At 36.4% G+C, this 21393-nt stretch overlaps 1 protein-coding gene and 1 long non-coding RNA gene across 2 annotated transcripts in view; both read right to left on the reverse strand.

Annotated features, from left to right (window-relative positions):
* The window catches only part of cnih3 (cornichon family AMPA receptor auxiliary protein 3), a 148247-nt gene that overhangs the window by 39743 nt on the left and 87111 nt on the right, over positions 1 to 21393 (reverse strand). The window lies entirely within an intron of this gene.
* Positions 12590 to 14570, reverse strand: LOC140267302 (uncharacterized). Its single transcript, XR_011907205.1, has 3 exons — positions 14493 to 14570; positions 13547 to 13642; positions 12590 to 13200 (listed from the first exon to the last, which is right to left on the reverse strand). It is a non-coding gene; the product is annotated as an uncharacterized lncRNA (long non-coding RNA).

The following is a 21393-nucleotide window of genomic DNA, read 5'->3' on the forward strand; positions in this document are numbered from 1 at the left end:
TTTTCCTCCACTGCACAAGATCAAAAAAGGACCCAGTTGCCAATTATGGTCTCTTCGGAATGGGCAACTAAAATTTAACTTGACAAAAGAAATAACTCTAAATATTTAAAGACTTTTAAATTATTTATATTGCTTTGAGATGCCATGGAACAGAGGCATGGTTCATTTAGATTTGAAACAATGCAATAAACAAAGCCATGATGAGAAAGCTTCTGTTAGACGGGCATTAATTTATTCTTTACCTTGATATAATTATTTAGAAGCTGTACAAGCTAAATATAATTAAACTGATATTTTTATTTGATCATTATCCACCCAAAATTCCAGTTTCTCTAAATCTAAACTAAGACTTTAGACACTCCTCGTGTTTGTAGAAACGGAAAACTATGTTAAACTATGTTATTTACCTCAGTAATAGAAACTTAGGTCCCAAATAGCAACTACAGACTAATGCTAAAACTTTTCTCACTAGCATCAGATATAGAACCTTAGCTGTTGTAAGCTACTGCATTACCTGACCCTAGTTGTTTTGTTCACAAGGTACTGACAGTAATTACTAAATTCTAAATAAACATTTACCAAAAAACATCTTTAATCATAGAGCAAACAAAATAATTTATTTTCATTTCTCTTTTAGTATTTTTCCTTATAGAAATCATACAGATAGGAATTACGTATTACGGAGTTACAGCATTAAAACTAATAACAAGCAAAGTTGGCACATAGTAAAGATGTGACTCCTGAGTGTGTCCGTAAAAAAATGTTTCTTGCACTGGCGCCTGTGAAAGATTATTCTATTAGGTAGCATGTGAACAGTCAGTTCTAGAGGTTTATGTATTTTAAATAGGTAAAGAGAGTAAGGTCAAGTCGATGAGCTGCAAAAACGGTGAGGATGACCAATCAGGATTGGAGCATTTCTAAAATAGATAGGCTTGTGGGGTGATTATGGCTACACAAGGGATACAAAAAAATTAGAAAAACAATGGATGAATTGGAGAGTGGCCCAGGGTGCCCAAGGCTCACTGAATTGTGTGGTGTTGAAGACTGGCCTAGCTCTGATTGCATAGAGTACCTGAGGCAAACATTGCTGAAAAACTATAGCTGGCCATGATTGAACCATTTCTAAACACAGTGAATAACAGCTTGCAGGATCTGAGACTTTTTAGCATTATGCTGATGCACCTCATATGAACAATTCCAGTTGTAGATATACATATTAGGGGGTTCAATGTAAAAAGGAAATTTTGGAAGTTTAGGAAATGAAAATATATGGGTATAAACTGAAAAACAGTGTTCAGTGATAAGACACTTTAAGTAAAGCTGATTTGATTAAAAACAGTTGTGAAAATACAAAAAAAAACCCTGCAAGAATCATTTGCAACACAAAATCTACCATTTATTGTTTCAGGAAAAATGATAAAATAGCAATGTACAAACATGGAAGTAATTCAATTGCTACAAAACATTTATGGAATTGATAAAATGTTGAAATTTTAGTGACTGAAACAAGAGTGAGGACTTACCTGAAACAGTGTGGCAGTGATAATCAACTGTGGCTGAATACTAAAATCTAATCTATTTTATTTATCATATTGCTACATTTGTTGTATTATATATGTTGTATGTATTGTATACTTTGTTTGATATGTGTACACAGTAAAAAAAAAAGTAATTTTACAGGAAATGTTCTGTAATTTTTCACAGATTTTTCCTGTTTTCCAATAAAACAAGGAAATGCCAGTAGATTTACAGATATTTTCAGTAATTTTAAGTTTTATGCTTAAAATTACAGTTAATGAACTACAATGTAAGATTACATAAATATTATGTTTATTAATGACAATTTATTGTATTTGTACATTTTTGACTCTAATTTTACATGCTAAATTCTGTATGTTTTTACAAAAATTAACAGATACTAGCAGTAATTCAAATATATACCTTTAGAATTACATGTAATTACCAATAATATAATTTACATTATTTCTATGTTTTTTAAAGGTAATTTAACATGTTTAAGTCATATTCAAATGTAATTTTACATAAAATGTGATGTAATTTTACAGAGCTTTCCTAATAATAGTAAGGACAAAATGTATATAAAAATAACAGAAATCTGTAGTTATTTCCACAAAATTGTAGGTTATTTAGCATGCGTGGTTGAAGTAATAGTAATAGTAATAGTAACAGTTTTTTAACTGTACATTACTGTAAAAAGACAATTCAAAATATAATTTTATGGAACGTGAACTTTAAATAAGTTTCAAAGAAAGTATTATGTATTCTTACAGGTTTTGACATGATTTTTTTTGGTTTTGACTTTCAAAAAAACAATGAAATGTCTGTATGTATTGAGATATTGGGAGTAATTTAAATTTTGCCATTAGAATTCCAGGTAATTTATCATGATTAAATAGTATGTTAATATTATGTTTTCAATGGCAATTCAACATATTTGTAAAGATTTGAATGTCATTTTACATTTTACATAAATGTGAGGTATCAAATTTACAGATTGCTGTCCATGATGACGAAGACATACACAATTACATAATCAAGTCATTCAAAGCGTTTTTCTCTAAATTGCGGGTAATTAATTGTGTGTTTAAGGTTTTTTTTTTTTACAGGGTAATTAATGGTATAAATAAAACATACATGCATCATACATAAAAGTAATTCACTGAAGTACTGTAAAAAAGAAATATTTTGCAGAAAGTACTAGATTATTTTTTAAGATTTTTCTGTGAATTACAGTGGGATCATTGGTGTTGTTTTCATTACCATTACTGGTGAAAATTATTTGACAGATTTGATGAGATGTATCAGTTTCCTTTTTGGTTTATAAATCTGAACTTATGGTGTCTTGTAAGCCGATGGGGACTGGGCATATTAATATGCAGGACCATAATAGCGATGCCACTCATTTATTCTTTCTATCTATCTGACATCAGTGATGCCAAGTTAGCAGGTCTGCTATCAAACCTGTGGCTAAAACTATCTGGACTGCCTTTGATATCTAATGTAATGCTAACAGAGAGAAGCTGCTCTAACTTGTGTTTCTCCAAAAGACGCACCATATACAACAGCAGAACAGGAAAAATCAGACAGGCTCCATATTTATAACACATGTAAGTATTTAGTTTTTTTTTTTTTTTTATTGTTTTTTGGAATAAAACCTTTTTATATTGAAAGAGCTGCATTTGGGTCCAACCTCCACCAACGACTGTTACAAACTGCAGCTATTTTTTATTCTTCTTCTTTTTTTACCCCCCACTGTCCCATGAACATTTATAAATTTTGTAATTCTTTAAAATGACAGATTAATACTGTAAATGGGCAGACATTTATCGTTGGTTTAATACCAACATAATAGCATTTTTACACATTATTTCTCAGTCATTGTACACGAAAGAATAATATTTAAACAAGAAATTACTTTAAATAGAGGATGCCATTCAATGAAAAAAATACTAAAATACCCTTAATTTACAGGTACTGGCCCTAAATGTAGCTATTTTTAAAATGTATTTCTAATGTATTTAGCTTGTTTTTCCACTGTCTAACGGTTGTTTTTTGATATACTAATTCTCTAAAATGACAGATCAATAGTGTAAATTTGCAGACATTTACCTTTAGTTTTATGAACCTAGTTCGTTTTTATATGTTACAACATTGTTATTGTACATGGAAGAAATAGTATTTCAACATGAAGTTACTGTAGATAGACTGGGCTATTTCCTAAAATAAATAATGTATACCGTGAATTTACAGAGATCAATCTGAAAGTTGTCTTATTTTAATGTTTTTTTTTTACATATGTATTTTACATGTTATTTTACAGTATGATAAGCATTTAGCAACTATAATATACTGCATTTTAATTAATTTTGACTGTAAAATCTACTTTTTACAGTTATTGTATGTAGTTCTGTGATACAGTTATTTACTGTAAATTTACGGTAAATGCTTGGAATCTTTGCCGCCAGTGCTTTTACTGTTTTGTACAGTTTGTTTTACAGTGTGTATTGTATAGGAGCCAGGGAGGAATAGCCACATTTTTAAAAAAAAAAAAAATTTTTTTTAACTATTATTAACTATTGGAGGTTCCTAAGACAGGCACGATTTTGACTGCTCTGTACAATTTTGAAAAAATACACTATATTGCCAAAAGCTACAGAGAGCTGATTTGCTTTTACACACATATGAACTTAAGGGACATCCCATTCTTTACCCACAGGTTTTAATATGATGTCAGCCCACCCTTTGCCGCTATCACAGCTTCAACTCTTCTGAGCAAGCTTTCCACAAGGTTTAGGAGTGTTTTATGGGAATTTTTGACCATAATTCAAGTGCATTTGTGAGGTCAGACACTGACGTTGAATAAGAAGGTCTGGCTCACAGTCTCCACTCTAATTCATCCCAAAGGTGTTCGATCGGGTTGAGGTCAGGACTGTGTGAAGGCCAGTCAAGTTCCTCCACACCAAACTCACTTATCCAGGTCTTTATGGACCTTGCTTTGTGCACTGGTTCACAGTCATGTTGGAACAGGAAGGGGCCACCCCCAAACCGTTTCCACAAAGTTGGGAGCATGAAATTGTCCAAAATCTTTTGATATGCTGAAGCATTCAGACTTTCACTGGAACTAAGGGGCCAAACCCACATCATAAACTTTACACTTGGCGCAAAGCAGTCAGACAAGTACTGTTCTCCTGGCAACCGCCAAAACCCAGACTCATCCATCAGATTGACAGATGGAAAAGCGTGATTCGTCACTCGAGAGAGCTGCCATGGAAACCCATTCCATGAAGCTTTCTACGCACTGTTCTTGATCGAATCTGAAGACCACATGAAGTTTGGAGTTCTGTAGCGATTGACTCTATAGAAAGTCCCCTCTGCAAACTATGTGCCTCAGCATTCGCTCTGTCATTTTACGTGGCATATCACTTCATGGCTGAGTTGCTGCCGTTCCTAATTGCTTCCCCTTTGTTATAATACCACTGACAGTTGACTGTGGGATATTTAGTCACAAGGAAATTTCACGACTGGACTTGTTGCACAGGTTCCTATCACGGTCCCACGCTGGAATTCATTGAGCTCCTGAGAGCGACCCATTTTTTCACATATGTTTGTAGAAGCAGTCTGCATGCCTAGGTGCTTGGACTTGTGACCATGGAAGTGATTGGAACACCTGAATTTAGTTATTTGGATGGGTGAGTGAATACTTTCAGCTGTTTTTAAACAGTCCTCAATAACTCTCTGTCTCCCTCCTGGACAGCTTTCTTCTTTATGTGTAGCAGTTTTTTCACTGGTGATCAAGGCTTTGTTAATGGAGAAGCACCTCAGTTTCCTTGTTAATGCAGTCTGTCACTCTCAATTATGGCATTGATATCTTCTCCATGTGTCTGCACAGGATGCATCCAATCATGGTACCATGTTAGAATTCATTGAGCTCCTGAGAGCGACCAATTCTTTCACAAATATCTGTAGAAGCAGTCTGCATGCTTATGTGCTTGAATTTATACACCTGTGGCCATGGAAGTGATTGGAACATCTGAATTAAATTATTTTGGGTGAGTGAATACTTTTGGCAATATAGTGTATGTAGGGAATCTGACGTTTTACCCGTGTTAACCTCTCGTAAGCACAGGTCAGTGAGTATAAGTCCCTAAGTGAGTTGATAAGGGATACATTTGACCAAACTGAAACAAAAATGCAGCTGATTTATGAATACATCATGACTGTCAGATCATCATCACCCAGCTCTGACTATCTACAGCACACAGAAGACCTCCCCTCCTCACACAGGAATAGATAACCACCTATCTTCCTGTCTTCAGCAGGCCTAAACAATTGCAAACGACAACCTCCCACCCAAAATCTGTCGACCACACATTGCCACATCTTGTGAGAGATAACTCCCCCCGGTGGATTTACAACAATGAAGAAGTTATTCTGTGAATTCAAATGTCCCTTCATAGTTCATTCAGCACACTTGTTATACATTGATAATTCATGTAGTGTTAGAATTTCTATTCAAAATATCACATCAACCCCCCTTGCGCCAAACAATTCCATGATGCCTCAGGCGTGTCGAGGTACAAGTGCGCATACACACATTTTAGCATTTTCTTTTGAAAAGAAAAAAAAAAGCACAACATTCTTTGTTGACCATTGATAAATTATCGAGACATTACCATTTTCAAGATATAAAGAAGGGCATAACAGTGTGATTATTTTAAAGAACAGCTTGCACTGATCACAGAGCTGCTGACAGACCACTTCACTATAAGCTGAAACATCAAAGGGTACCCTTATTCAGCTTCAATAAACTGAGCTCACTAAAGTATTCAGCAGTTCTCTGCAGATGCCCTTTCACCCTAAGGGCAGGAATGATAGGCATGAAATCAGAAGAGTCTTCTCTCTACACTTGGGTTCATGAAATGAGCCAGTGCATGCTCTAGGGCTTGACATGTTCTGAAAGCCCTCATGAACTTCCATGGAGTTTTGAGATGGCAACATATGCAATAGTGTCTTCAACTGAGGTAAAATGATACTCTCTAAGAGTAAAAAATACAAAAGTATCAAAGACAAAAGTATTCCCTATCTCCTAGTATTATATCCCCTAACATCCCCTGCAATATTACTGACAACTACAATATATTTTAGTGTTTAATTTAGATGTTAACCATGACAACATGACAAGATGAGCAATTGTAAAATTACAAAAATGACTGGGACTGAAACTGAAAAATAATGGCAAAAGTCTGTTTTTGAGTAAAAATGAAACCATCAAACCACAGACTGAGGAGGAGGAGAGGCAGCAACCTTCAAATCAGCGTTACTATTCAGTCATAGACCCAAGATTACTTTTAAGTCTTTTGCATGCCTGACTCTCAGTTTTCTCTCCCAAAGTGAAAATAGCAATAACCACTTCTATTTGTGGCTACCTGATATACTTGGCTTTTAATCTGAGTTTTTGACTGAATTCTCAAACTTTTTATTTCAGTTACTGCTGAGTACAGATTAAATAATTGATGTGGGTGACTTTAACATTCATGACAAACTATTTACATTATTTTCTACACTAGATTGAATTAGTTTTTCTCAAAATGCAAAATCTCAAATGCATAATAACTCTGTCTTTTGTTAACCTTTGAGTTTATATTACTGAACTACACATCATCTAAGAAAAAAAATCCTTGATGTAGGTGTCTATCAAAGAATACTGTAAGCAAATTTAAAGAATAAATCCCATCATAATTTTTTCAGTGCAACAGAGAACAAGTACCCAGACTTCACCCCAACACTAGTTGGTGATCTTGTTGATGGAACTACACCTTCAATGCAAACAACACTGTACAATGTTGCTCCTCTGAAAAAGAAGGTAATTAGTCAGAGGAGGTTGGCTCCTTCGTTTAATTCAGCGAGACTGGTGATTCACTAATTTAGAAGACTTACTTTTACTAAATAGCATGGATGCAACGGCCCACACTCTTAAAAGTTTATCATATTTATTCTTCTCACACTTCTTTTTTTTTTTTTTTAAATGTTTTAATTATTTTTCCTACTCTACTGACTGCACATTGGCAATACTCCAGAGTGGAATTACTAGCTGCAGCAGGAAAAGATTTCTCAGACAAAACATGAAGGCAAAGCAGCCGGAGCAAGCATTACCATTCCCCCAGGGAAGTGGCGTAGGCAGCAGAGGAACAGAAAACAAAAGTGGGCCAAAAGAGGTGGGCTAGTGGCGACGCTAAAGGCTAACCCCAAAAACCAACCATTCCCAGTCTCTTCATAACTAACGCCCGGTCGCTAAACAACAAAATGTACGAGCTTCAACTGCGGACAACTTTCCAAAGCCTGGAATATTGTGTTTTGGTCGTTCCCGAGACCCGGCTGGACCTCACTGTTATTGAGCTAGCAGGCTGCGCCGTCTTCAGAGCAGACCTAATAATAGACTCTGGTAAGAGCAGAGGAGTAGGACTACGTGTTTATATCAATAACAGATGATGCACTAATGTATCCACCAAAGCCACCCACTGCTACCAGGACATTGGATGCATAATGTTGCAGTGCAGACCCTTTTTTTCTGCCCAGAGAATTCACATCAGTCGAGATCATTTCTGTCTACGTGCCCCTTCAACCAGCATTTAGCTGCACAGGCAGATAGTATTATTGTAGTGGCAGGGGACTTTAACCCCACCAACCTGAAGTCTGTCCTGCCGTAATTCCACAAATATGTGAACTATCCCAGCAGAGAAAGGAACACTTTCAACCAGGTTTACAGCAAAATCTTCAAGGCATATAAAGCCATTCATCTGCCAGTCCTGGGTCTCTCAGACCACCTATCCATTTCCCTCATCCCTACATACAAACCTCTGATCTGTTTCTTACAAATGTTCATTCTTGCTTTTCCGAGTCTTTATCTTTATTCATTGCCTTCTGTGTTTCACTGCCGAACAATGAACAGTAGCCAATGGCATCTCGCTGTCAAATGTTGCAAAATGCTCTTCAGTGACAATAAAATAATTATATTTGTTATAATTGGCTTTGTTCTTAGACATTATGTATTCATAGTCTATATTTTACTAAATAGCCTATGTACATAGCTGGTACTTTTCCACTATACTCATACAAACGCAATGTATGCCCTTGAACAGTCCAAGACTTTAGGAGGATGACATAGCAAGACAAAACAACTGGGTCAGACAAAACATCTCTAATGGAATAGATAGGTCTGGTACATTAGATACACGCCTAAAACAGCACTCACACACACACACACACATTGTTTATCACATTCAAAGAACACAACGAGGACAATGGGTGGCCACTAAAAACTGGCCAATTATACTCTGTCAAGTGTGGATACAACCTTGGTGAGATAAAGCTGACTATAAATATGAAAGGCTTTCGGATATCGGGGGTCGGCCTGATGGATTTCCTGCTCGAGCTCTGTCACTCCGAGTCCAGCGCTGCAATATACTTAACATGTGGCCACTAATAAATACTTTGTTTAATAAAAGATTTCTCCAGCTTGTTCTTGGTTTTTTAATGAAATGAATATTCTATAATTTGAGAAGATATAAGAAAGCCCCCAGCAAAACTTGAATGGCTTTTTATGATTAATTGATTGAAAATAAAATCTACAACCTTCAGTTTCTTTTCAGAACTGTAGCCAGGATGAGTCCTAGCTCTGTAAAGCCATGTATTGCTTTAACTCTCAGTAGTGATGACTTCATTAGCTTCTTCACCAATAAAATGGTTTACATCAGAGAGAAAATTAAATTAATCTCTCTCTCTCATTGTCACTAAGATATCATGAAGTACATCAACAGTGTCATTAAAACCAGATTTGTTTGTTTACACTGTTTCAAGCTCTGAGAGGTTACAACAACAATAGCTTAATCTACAGCTTAAACCATAAACATGCATTTCAGGTCCAATCTCAACCAGACTGTTACAGGTTTTTCCCGAAGTCAACACTTCCATAATAGATTTGATCAATCGATCTTTGTTGACATGCTAGTACCAAAGACTTTTAAGGTGTGTGTAATTAAACTTTTACTTAAAAAAAAAAAATACTGTTGATCCAGAAGTCTTGATTATAGCTGATTATAGACTTATAACCATTCAATTACTTATATCTAAAGCTCTTGGAAAAAATAAAAATTGTATCTCAACTTTGTGCTCATTTACACAGAAATAATATTTTTGAAGAATGTCAGACAAGATTTAGGGCACATCATAGCAAAGAAACAGCACTGGTGAAAGGTACCAATTAAGTCCTCTTGACGTCCGATGGTGGACTTGTCTGTTCTTGTTCTGTTGGATATCAGCACAGCATTAAATATGATCGATCAACATTTTATTACAGAGGTTTGAATATGTTATTGGGATTAAAGGAACTGCATAAGGCTGGTTTACGGTATATTTAACTGATATATTCCTCTAATTCATTGAAGCAAAGAAAGTTCTTCACAGACAAGAGTTAGTTATGGACTGATTCTTTTCACTTTATACATGTGAATTTACTAGAAGTTCTGACTATCTAAATAAACCTTATTTACCTTGTGTATCAGCACCACCTTCAAAAGAAGGAAAGACAGAATCTTATGATTCTGGTATGCTAAAGTTATTAATACAGTATGGGAAATTGAAAAGACCAAGAAGGTGCGATTTTCCACAAAACGCACACGCTTAACAGTGCTGTTTATTCAAAGCTCCAGAACCGGTCAAAAAGTATTCCAAAATGATTGAAGAAATGACAAAGAAATGACAAAGAAAACACACAACATAACCGGTTAAATCCTTCCTATATAATCACCCATATTCAAAGCATTTCTGTTTGTCTTAAGGTTCATGTCTGTGGTAATATCGTATTAATAAATAGTTCATATATATATTATATATATATATATAAACTATATATAAACACTGAGTGAATTTAAAAGAAACTAAGGGGGAAAATGTAGGGATACCAGAGTTATTCAAATAGCCTAGGTTTGTTATTATTTTAAGTTAAAGGCTAACAGCTTGGATTAATCTATCATTTTAACAGTGAATTCTCTCTACACCCACTACATACCGTCTGAAAGGTAAGAACAGGGTAGACCTTACTTGGTTGACACACTGACACTTCGTCCTGTTATGTCAGCTCCGAACAACAGGTGATTGGCAGCGAGTCCAAGTGGTCTTCTTTGTGGGTGATGTTTGTGGACTTTAAAGTTACCTGAACAGGTTGCTGCTTCTACACCGGAGCTTCTCGGTGCAAGAATACGGAACTGGGTGGTATAGAGGAGTTCACCGCAATGAAGGACAAAAATGCCCAAGAGTTGGTTTGGTTGCTGACCAACTAATGAGGTGCAATTAAATTCACAAAATATTAACAAAAAGGTTCACAAGCTTAACACTGGCTCTCTTGGTAAGACAACTGTGTGATGACTTATGCAGCAGCGGAGGTTAAAAACTTGGAGACAAGACGAAAAACACAAAAGCATCTATCTATCTACTACTTCATCCTTTCTTTCCAGCTTCTTCTCCTTCATCCTTCTGGTTACTTCATTTCTCTCTCTCTCTTCTTCTGCTCTCTGTTCTGACCTCTGTTCCTGGTCATTTCATTTTGACTTCTCTCATTCAAACTCAACTTCTCTGACTTTGGATCGCGGCTGGGTATGGCGTAGGCTTATGCTACACTTTCAGCCAATGGTATGCCTGAAACTGTTGTGCCGTCTGCCTGGGCATGTTTTGTAAGATGATCTAATTCTAGTGTTAAGAGATTTTGGATGAAACAAAGAAACTTCGATTTCTCCATTCCTCCGTTTCATAGACATTCGTCCAGTGGATTCTGAAAACACCAACACTTGTTAAGATATGAAGGTTAAAGATATAAGAGACTTATGATATAAAGACATCAAATAACAACATAACATAGGTAATGATTATGAGTTTAAAAATTCAGATGGATGTCTGTAAAGTTATGGCATATGAATAACGAACCAAACAATGTTATTTTCTTGTGTTAAACATGGAATACAAGAAGAAACAGCAGGAAACATCAGTTAACAGTTGCGTTACATCATATAAATCCTATTGTCCAGTTGTTGACTTCATTTAGATTTAACTATTCAATACTACAGACCACTAGGGGACAGTGTGTCTCCATTGGCAGGTTAGTCATTTTCTAAAATAATGATTTCTTCGTTTTTCTTCCAAGTACGATTGTGAAAAAGGTCTTTTACACAATCACGGGATTTCACTGACAACCTGAACGAACTTGTACAAAGATATAAAACAGATTTAATACAGTTTCAAGATTCAAGAGTTTCCAGAGTTCCATGAGACGGTCTGGGTCAGGGCAAATGTCACCGTTTGTTTATTTTGTCCAGATAAGGTCGGAAGTGTCATAGTGTGGTTTCCTCCAATACTCTATTGAAAAGGATTCTTTGTTTGTTCAACTTAGTTGGCACTAAGTTGTTAGTGCATCCACCTAAGTTTATGGCGCAGGTCTGTGGAAAGAGGGCTGAGAAACTTCCCCAGAGTCCTTTCCATAGGGCAAAGGTTGTTGTAAATTTCTTTCTTGCACTGTAAACCCTGATTAGTTCAAAATACTCAAAATGTTTGCTGTAACTGATTACCTAAGAATACTTAAGTTATAGTAATAAAATTTTTAAGTAAACTAATAATATAAAAAATCTATGTTCTGCTAACTTAATTTCTTCATTTATTTGTTTTGTAAATTTCAATTAAGAGACAATGTCTCTTAACTGAAATATTTTACTTAGTTTTCTCATATTTCTAATTACTGACAACTCTTTTAAATTGATTTAATGAAGCGTATTTACATTAAATTCCACTGACTAATCTTAAACTCAAAAGATTTACCTGTGCACAACCTATAGACTGTAAGAAATCAATTTAAAAAATGTAACCCTATTAAACTCAAACACATTGATGTCTACATAATACTAGTCAACTTAAAATTAACAGAATCTAATACTTATACAGAAAAACAAATAAAACTTCATTGCTAACATTCAATTTTTTAATTATAAAATAAACTTGAAACTTCTGTTGTATCAATGTAACAACTTCACAATGTACATCCACTTATGTGACACAGAAACCTCTTTCAAAAAGGTAAGGCACTTAAGGCTTTAGAAAAATTTAATAAGCATTTTCTTTTCCCAACATTTTATAGACCAAACAACCATAAAAACAATTAGCTATAGCCCAAATCCCTAGCAGTGCCCTTAAGAAGAGAAAATAAAACAAAATGTCACAGCCTGATTTATTTTTAAAGCAGGGGTTAAGAACACCTCTGAACTAAAAATAGGTTGCAGATTTTGAGTGACGCACATACAGGGATGGACTGTTTATACATGAGTGCATTCAAACTTCTTTCAACAAGTAATTCTTTAAATTCAGTAGACACGGTTTTAGTGGTTTGCTGTCATCAAGAGACATTAGTATTTTCTGAACAAAGGTAAATGTGTGAATGAGTTTCTTTGGATAATCTAAATGCAAAGTATAGATCAAGCCAAACAGCAGTACAAATGCATCATTCAACTAAGGGATAACACTCACAACAATTTAATCTTCGATTACAACAGAAATGCTCTTGGAGCTGAAATGGGTTGTGTCGTCAGTGACCACAGTAAGGAGACCCACAGGAGTGTCAGCAATGTCTGGTTCATCTGGCTGCAAAATACAAACAATCCAATTACAAGGATAATTCCAGTAAAAATGTTTAAAGTCATGCATGATTAACAATGTCAACAAAATGTTTCTTACTCAGACAGCTAAAGATTCTTATCCGATTCATATACAGTTCGATAAACAGATTTGCATGAAAAGAGAACTGTAGGTTTCTCTCAAATTTGGAGAAGAAATCCCCAAACACTGGTTGTACATACCACATTTTAGCATTATACTGAGAAAAAAATTTAAAAAACTATCCAGCGATTTTAACCTGAAAAGAGGTATTAAAAGTATGTTTCCCATACTATATTTCATGTTACATTTCATTGGTGTACTAAATACTTACATTACAAGTCTTGAAGAACTTATTGTCATCCTCTCTTAGGTACACTGGGAGAGCACGAAGGGCCAGACTGCGTCTCATGTTTACATCATGTTGTTCCTAGATTGAGAACCAAAACATAATTACCATTATAGAAATATTTACCAGCATATCAAGCCAGTTTACATAATCATAAAATTATCAATAATTACCATCATTGTGCTCACAGAAAAGTTAGTCTTAAACTCACATGGCGGTCATAAATCCTGAAGATATCTCAGAGTGCCTTTGCTGTCTTACCTGTCCGTGAGGCTTTCTCTCTGTACAGGGCAATCAGTTGAAGTGTGCAAAAACTAAATGTGTTTGGAGTGTGTTTATCATTTACTGAACTTGCATATGTTTACTTTTTCAAATATTTGTACTGTCATAAGGAAATGTTGTTATCTGCATTAACATATCTACCTGATGGTAATTGATTTTTTATAATATGTATTACTATTGTATCATACTTTCTCTCTTACCTTCCTCCTGCTTAACTGTCTGTCGTGCTATTCCACTAGTAAGAAAAAAGTTTATACTAAGCTCTATTGCTCCTCACCCTGAAAGTTTTCACTTGAGACGCTGAGCTTGACTTTCTATACGGTACAAGGCTGACGAGCAGCAGCTCCTAACGGTCCAATTCAAACTTTAATGCGTACCAACTTAAATGAATGGTAACCGTACTGTTAACTTGACTGCGCCTGACGACTTACAACCGACAATTTGTAAACTTTTTACTGATCAGAACAAAGCGAACAGCAGCAGTGTTCCAAGTTACTAATTACAGGCATAGAAATAACGTTGCACTTAGTGCAACAGTAACGAGCCAAACTGCTTCTTCATATTGAAAATAAAAATAAGGAACACAGAACAAATTTCTCTACAACGGCACAACGAATGTGTTTGTATTAATTTCAGTTTTGTGACTTACCCACTGTAAATTAAAAGTTTTCCTCCGTTACTTCAAAATTCCTCTCGCTCGCCAAACGGTAGCCATCTTGAATTGTTTAGATTAGAAAGTCCGAGCCTCAACGTAGTAACGTCGATGACGTCATACGCCACGTCCCTCCGTTCACTCAGAAGTTATGATTTAGACACAAAGGTTCACTCAGAAAAATGTATCCACATAAAATTAAAACAACATTAATAGTTAAATGCTTTGTTAACTTGTTAGCTGGTTTTGATTTCTTTGCCCGTATTTCTTATAAGTTATCAGTACTGTTGGGGTTTACAGTGTGGTGTAGAAATCCCCCATCCCCCTTTCCGTCTTTACACACTGACCATCCCCACAAAAGAACGTTGGAGTCATTTAAAGTCTTTTGTCAAGTGCTGTATTGTCAAGTGCTTCTCATTCTTGTGAGATTTAACTTGCAGCTTTCCCCACTTGAAAAGGCAGCTTGCTTCAGAAGATTTGACTGGAATTCACTCAGTGACCAAGATCCAGCTTTCTTTCTTTTAATTTTGAAAGTTGTCAAAGTCAATAACAGGTGAAAAACCTTAAAACACAAGTTCAAGAAAATGTACCCCAAGAAACCATAATAAATCAACATAACCCAAAATCAAATATTTAATTTTTAAACTACTAGAAAATACCCATATTCAAAGTCACAGTCAAAGTCAAATTTATTTGTATAGCACATTTCATGTACAAAACAATTCAAAGTGCTTTACATAGAATAAAAGCATTGCAGCGGGGAACGGAAAAAGCATTAAAAATATGTAAAAGAATATAAATAGAAATAAATAAAATAATTAAAATGAATAAAAACAAAAAACAGTCGATAAGTTAAAAGATACTGTGCAGATTTCATACATAGACACATGAGAAAAAAAGGATTTTTAACATGGATTTAAAAATGTCTACATTTGGTGACAGTTTAATCTCCACTGGCAGTTTGTTCCACAGCATAACAGCAAAATGCTGCTTTCTGTGTTTAGTCAGGACCAAAGCACCCAAAATAAATTAAATCTGTCTTTAAACACTGTTCAGTGATGATTTTACCCTTGCAAACTTTAACATCTTTCAACTCATGTAAATACACAAAATCACATTTATTAAATTATTTTTAGCTTGTACCTCTTTTAAAATGCACCACATTTTTAACTGTACTTTTTACCCACATGATACTAAATGTGACATTTTAACTTGCATTTTAATTACATGACTGTTTAAATACATCATATTTTAACCTAAATTTGATCACAGGATTAGTCCACATTTCACAACAACTCCAATGCAAGCTGCAAAGACACATAACATAACTGAAAGCTCACCGGCTCCTTCTTTGAACCAAGCTTTAATCCTGCAGCCTCCTTTTCCCAAGTCCAGACTCTCCAAACATTCTTTCACACACTGCTCTCACCTCACTGTCCTGTGAGTGAGTCTCTCCAAAAATCTCAGGCAAAATGGGCACTCAGGCAAAATGGGCACAGCCTGCAGCTCATCTATAGCCTATCTATAGCTTATCTATAAAACCAGATGAAACCAAACAGTTGGTTAGACTATGCATGTCTTAAAGACATGAAGACCTGAGGGGTGTTCCACGAATGTAGCTAAAGAAAGCCAGACTGTATCGGGAAAGCCTCACTTAAACAAACGCCATCTCCCAATTAAGCTTCAAGTTGTTCCACTAATACATTTCAGCTTCATCTAATCGAGGCTAATTTCAGAGTGGTAAATGGCCTTTTGAAGAAATGTGTTTGTCCAGAAAATGTGTTGAGCTGTAAATATGTTGAACTTTAGCTACCAAAAAAAAAAGGCCAAGGCCTCTGCCACTGGTGGGGGTTCTCCAGCCAAAAATCTCACACCAGCAGAGGAACTTGCTCTAACCAGCAATCGAGGGCGACCACTGCTGTAAGGAATAGAGGAAGGGACCTACTCAGGATATGTTCAATAAATCATGTGTAGGATCACTATGTAGAAGGTATTGATCATTTTCCCTCAAATTGTCAGTCTCTCCATTATAATAACTGATGATGTGCCTATATCTGTCAATGGTGGGAGACACCATCTGCCTGCTTGATCTTCAGACCACAGAGGCCATCACTAATCCATGTGTGAATAGTTGTATTCAATTTAATTTTCTTTCGATGGAAATACTATGCATCCCTGTGATCTCCTACTTCAACCTATCCCAGCAGTCATCGAGCGAGAGACGGGTTAAGGCAAGGCAAGGCAAGTTTATTTGTAAAAGCAATTTGTTAACAAGGCTATTCAAAGTGCTTTACAGCTACATAAAATCAGAAGAAGGCAAATAAAATCATTCCATAAATATAAAAAAATATTAATTTAATTAAAAGTGATGAGTGCAGACAAAATACTTTCAGTTGTCATATGCACAGATAAATAGAACTGTTTTCAGCCTGGATTTAAACATTGTCAGAGTTGAGGACTGTCTCACATCTTCTGTCTGGTTTATTCCTTTGATTCTGGCAATGTTTTTTAGATGGTAAAAAGCTGCTGATGTTATTTATTTAATGTGGTTGTTAAAGTTCAGGTCTGAATCCAATATTACCCCTAGATTTCTAACTTGATTATTGGGTTTTAGAGAGAGTCTCAAGGTGGCTGATAACACTTTCTCTTTGTTTCTGTGGACCACAGACAATGACTTCAGTTTTGTCTGAGTCTAGCTGGAGAAAATTGTTTTGCATCCACACACTGATCTGTTTGTTGCAGTGACACAATGTATCTACAGGCCCGTGTTCTCCTGCCGTCAGTGACATAGATCTGAGTGTCATCTGCATTGTTGTGTTAGGACACATTATAGCTGCATATTAGCTGGCCTAATGGAAAGTATCAAAAGCATTGTTAGACAGGAGAAAGTCAGAAAGCTGTTGGTGTAAAACTTTTTCTAGGACTTTGCCTAAGAATGGCAGGTTTGACATAAACCGGTAGTTGTTCAGTACTGTGACATCAAGATTGCTCTCCTTTAGAAGAGGCTTAATTACAGCAGTTTTAAAGGCCTTTGGGAAAGTTCCAGTCTGAAGGGAGATGTTAACTAGATGGGCGAGTTGTGGTAACAAACTACTCAGCACAGACTTTGGATCTAGTGGGCAAATCATCAAGGCAGCATATCAATGAACTCAGACTGCAGATGATCTCTTCAACTGTTTTGTCAGTAACAGGTGTGAATTGTGTCAGCTCTAGATGTCTATCTGCATGCAGAGCAGTTGTTTGTGTTGTGGAAATTAGTGCATTTTGAATGCCTTGAACTTTGTTATTAAAGAATATTACAAACTCATTACACTTAGATGTAGAAATGAGTTCTAAAGGCAGTGAAACTGAAGGGTTTGTTAATCTGCTTACTGTAGCAAACAGGACACGAGAGTTATTACTGCAGTCTTCAGAAAAATAACTCTCCTTTGTTCTACGCAAAGTCTGGTTGAACACACATAGCTTTTCTTTGTAAACCTCTTCATGAATCTGGAGTTTTGACTTGTGCCATTTCCGTTCGGCTCTCTGGCACTCCCTTTTCTGTGCCCTGACCAACTTTTCTTTTCTCCATGGCACCCTTTGCCTACTTTTAACCATTCTAACCCTGACAGGAGCAATGGTATGCAAAACATTTAAGAGACCTGATGTGTAAGAATTCAACAGATCATCAACATTAGAACACAGGGTGTTCTCAAACCTAATCATTTTCATAAACTGTGTCCCTGTTCTGTCATTTATGAGTCTTCCCCGAACAACTGCAGACCCAACTGCTGGTTTGGGTGTAACAGACAGGTCGAAGAAAACACAAAAATGATCAGATAAAACTACATAGAAGACACATTTGAGATAACAACACCCTTTGAAATTAGCACATCAAGAGTGTGTCCTCTACTGTGGGTGGGCTTAGTCACAAGCTGAGTTAAACCAAACATTTCAAGGACAGCAATGAGTTTGGCGTGCTTATCTTGGGCTACATCCAAATGCATATTCAAGTCCCCTATTATGACTAAACAGTCAAAAGCAGTGCACACAATTGAAAGTAATTCAGTAAAGTCATCAATAAAACAATTCTGTGGTGGTTTGTAAATGGTGATATAAAGTATGGAAGATTGTTTTATCTCCATTTTGAATATACCCACCCCAAATGACAATTTGTGGGTGGGTATATTGTCCCTGAATATGACACAAAAACCCCCACCCCTCTGGTTTTCTCGTATTTCAGACACAAAATTGAAGTGAGGTAGACTAGACTCAATCAGGACTGCATCAGCTGTGTTTTTGTTGAACCATGTCTCAGTTAAAAACATAAAATCAAGATTGTGAGAGGAAATAAAACTATTAATCAAGAATGATTTGTTACTTCAAGATCTGACATTGAGTTCTGCATGTTTGAGATTAGCTAGAGTTGAAAAGAAGTTCTAACTCAAAGGTCATAACAATAAGAATCAACGGAAATATATGTCCCTGTATAGGTCCCTCACTGTGTAATAATAACCAAATTTTTTTTGTTTTGTTTTTTATACAAGACATGATTTGCGGGAGCGCGGAATTCTACCAGGTGGAACTTTCTTTTGGGAGTCTGTTGCAGCCGGTCGGACATTCTTTGAGACACAGCTAAGCAAAGCTTGAACGTTAGCCTGCCCAGGAGCAGTCTAGTTCAGTGGCATAAGTTACCATGGTTACTCAGTGGGCATTCAAATAAGCCACGTTGGTGGAAAGGAACTCTTTCTTAAATGAGCCAGAATTATCGAGATAAACTAGGCCTTCCTTTAATCCAGCTTCGTGGAACACCCCTCAGGATGACTCAGAATTTTCTCCTCTTAAATTGAGATAAAACTGAGGTTGTTGCCTTTGGACCTCAGTGCTTCAGGGAGGAACTGTCAAGCTGTTTATTTACTCTAAATCGCATTTCCTTGGCTTCCAGTACTACAGTGAAGAACCTTATTTTGATTCAGATACAGTCATACACTACATACTATTGCCATACTATTGACTTTACACGCATATGATGCGTGTTTAATATGTTGTCGGCCCACCTTTTGCAGCTAGAAGAACTTAAACTCTTCTGGAAAAGGTTTTGACAAGGTTTAAGAGTGTATTCATGGGAATTTTCATGGGAATTTTTGACCATTCCAGAAGCGCATTTGTGAGGTCAGATTCTGATGTTGGATGAGAAGGCCTAGTTTGCAGTCTCCGCTATAATTCATCCCAAAGGTTTACGATCGGGTTGAGGTCAGGACTCTGTGCAGGCCAGTCTTCTTCCACTCCAAACTTGCTCATCCATGTCTTTATGGACCTTGCTTTGTGTACTGGTGCGCAGTAATCTTGGAACATGTTTCCACAAAGTTGGGAGCATAAAATTGTCCAAAATCTCTTGGTGTGCTGAAGCATTCAGAGTTCATTTCACTGGAGGCTGAGCCCAACTCTTGAAAAACAACCCCACAGCATAATACCCTGCTTCAACCAAACTTTACACTTGGCACAATGCAGTCAGACAAGTACTGTTCTCCTGGCAAACCCAGACTGCTCCATCAAAATGCCAAATGGAGAAGCGTGATTTGTCACTCCAGAGAACGCATCTCCACTGCTCTAGAGTCCAGTGGCGGTGTGCTTTACACCACTGCATCCGACGCTTTGCTTTGCACTTGGTGATGTATGGCTTGGATGCAGCTGCTTAGCCATGAAAACACATTCCACGAAGCTCTCTGCGCACTGTTCTTGAACTAATCTGAAGACCACATCAAGTTTGGAGGTATGTAGCGATTGGCTCTGCAGAAAATTACCTCTGCGCATTATGAGCCTCAGCATCCGCTTACCCCACTCTGTCATTTTACGTGGCTGACCACTTCGTGGTTGAGTTGCTGTTGTTCCCAATTGCTTCCACTTTGTTGTAATACCCCTGGCAGTTGACTGTGGAATATTTAGTAACGAGGAAATTTCACGACTGGACGTTTTGCCCAGGTGGCATCCTCTCATGGTACCACGCTGGAATTCACTGAGCTCCTGAGAGTGACCCATTCTTTCACAAATGTTTGTATTAGCAGACTGCATGCCTAGGTGCTTGGATTTATGCACATATGGCAATGGAAGTGATTGAAACACATGAATTTAATTATTTGGATTGGTGCGTGAATACTTTTGGCAATATAGTGTATATCATAGCTCTATCTGCAATAACTAAAAACGGACTGCTCTATCCTCAAACCTATCAAGAGATTATAAATGGTTTTAGTTCTCAGATGTCCTTATATTTTTGCCATGAATGGTTTCATAGTGGAGATTAACGTAATACTCTGAATTGTGCTGCAAAAGCATAAAGTACACTGGCTTTCCATTTCCAAATAATGCAGTTTACAGTCAATTTTTCTTTGGTAAATATGACACTCTGTGTCCCACGCATACACGGTTGGGGGGGGGACATGCAAACGCCACAGAGAAAGGCCCCAAGTGGGGATCGAACCTGGAGTGTGCTAACTAAAATTGATATCCCTGATCAAATTGATATTCCGATTTTTCCTCTTTCCAGCAGTACATCATTCTAATTATTCATTATACACTTTGTTGTTTGTGACTGAATCCAAGATAACAGTCAAATCATGACACAAAATTTTTTTTAATTTAAAGTAGACAGTAATGGTTTCCAGAAGATGCCTTTATATAACTGGTGTCCTCTTAGATTTTCAAATGCTGTCGTCTTTCATTGGTTAGTTTCATGAGACAGAACTTAGATCATTGGCAAATTACACAGACTACAGAAAAATTGGGGAGCAAATCCATTTGTCAATTGAAATACAATCTGATTTTAAACATAATACATAGTTTGTGATAATCATGTTTTTAGCGACTCCTAAATGCAAAGGTCTTTTTCTACATTCTGAATAACTACCCGTACTCTTCT

Source organism: Leuresthes tenuis, unplaced genomic scaffold (assembly GCF_036924035.1).
Source record: "Leuresthes tenuis unplaced genomic scaffold, fLeuTen1.0.hap1 SCAF_13, whole genome shotgun sequence".
Classification (NCBI taxonomy): domain Eukaryota; kingdom Metazoa; phylum Chordata; class Actinopteri; order Atheriniformes; family Atherinopsidae; genus Leuresthes; species Leuresthes tenuis.